Source organism: Lolium rigidum, chromosome 6, assembly GCF_022539505.1.
Source record: "Lolium rigidum isolate FL_2022 chromosome 6, APGP_CSIRO_Lrig_0.1, whole genome shotgun sequence".
NCBI classification, from domain to species: Eukaryota; Viridiplantae; Streptophyta; class Magnoliopsida; order Poales; family Poaceae; genus Lolium; species Lolium rigidum.
Window position 1 is genome coordinate 275,380,743 of NC_061513.1, and position 1,765 is coordinate 275,382,507.

A 1,765-nucleotide genomic window follows, 5' to 3' on the forward strand; every position below is an offset into this window, starting at 1 on the left:
CCTAGTATACGGATCCGAAGCTGTGCTTCCCACTGACATCATCCATGATTCACCGCGAGTTTCCGCCTACGATGAAGAAACTGCTGACGAGGCTCGACAGCTATCTGTGGACCTGATCGAAGAGGCTCGGAACTTAGCTTACCAACGCTCCACCATCTATCAGCAGAAACTCCGACGCTATCATAGCCGTCGAGTTCGGAACCGCTCGTTCATGGTCGGAGACTTAGTCCTCCGCCTTCGTCAGGTGAAAGATCACAAGTTGCAAACTTCGTGGGAAGGACCCTTTATCATCAGCAAAGTGCTTCACAACGGATCATACTACCTTGTTGATTTCCGGGAACTAAATGATAGACCTGACAAGTGGTACCGGAAACACAAACGAGAGGATCCGGATGACATTTACGATGAAACAGATCGTCCCTGGAATATAGCACAGCTACGTCCTTTCCACGCTTGGCATTTTCCACGTTACATACCTTGTAATATATATGATACATGATCAATGAAATAAAGCTTTTGGTTCACTCTTAGAGTCTTTTACCTCCTTTAATTTTTCATTTTTTGGATCGTGTATGTTTTCCGACTAAAACCACAGAGCTGGATGTTTCCGCCTAGGCGTGTATGAAATTTGTGATTTTCAAAATCGTCCTTTAGGACGTAAGTTTAAGTTTTCTGGCGGAAAAATTCTCCGTTGCGAACTCATGGATTCCTGGTAGCGACTTCCGGCACCTAGGCTGGGGGCTTGTTTCCGCGGTTATGGACGGACGCCATTGGGCTTCGTCGCCGCAGGCGAGCGTTTCCGGTCAAAGGTCTTCCGGCTCGTGGAAGGTCAAGTGAGTAAGCCGGGAAATTTACAAACCAACAATTGCTTTCAAAGAAATAGGCGAAACATGCATATATATTCGGATATCAGGATAAGTTTTTTCCGCCCACATGCACAATCGTTTCGTTCCTAACTACTCACAAATACTTAAGTTATATATTACAAACCCACTCTGGGGCCAAAATGATACATTTGTTTAAGTTTGGCAGGATTCACTCGGAGGACTGGTCGTTATCTGAGGCCTCGTAGGCGGAACCGTCGCCCGAGTCTTCGCTGGAGCCTTCCTGAGAATGGTCATCGCTGGAGCCGGAGCCCTCCTCGGCATCTTCATCAACACCTTCTTCTTCATCATCCTCCACGTCAGAGAACCCCGTGGGGAGATCATATTTGTTATACCAGAACGAGTGATTAACTTGTCCGGCAAACACACGATCGTACCCTTGGGTCTCCGCGAGAGCGGCTCTCATGTTGGTGCCTTTGGGGGCTCCGCGCGCGACATCCGCGAAATTCATCGTGGGGAAGTGTGCTTTGCACGTTGCCAGCACCAGGGAAGCGACTCCGCGTGCGGAAGACTCTTGCCATTCCTTGATAAGTTCCGGAACCTGCCGCATCAGTTTTGTCATGGTGTCAGTCAGCTTGGTTCCGGCTCTCTTCAAAGACAGCGATTGGGCGATTCCGCGACACGCTTCGATGAGATCGTCGATAGAGGTCCGCACTTCTTCATAAGCCTCCGGCCTTTTGAGGGCCGATTCCTTCGTCTAGTTAAAGCCAAGAGTTGCTGCAGAATAGATCGGTCAGATTCTTCTGCGGTCAAAGCATGATATGACGAAGCCGGAATCTCACAGAAAAGTCCTTACGGAAGATCAACTTGTCGATGGTCTCCGCCTCCTCCTCCTGAGCCTTATTCTTCGCCGCCAACGTCTTGACCCTCTGCTGGCTCTT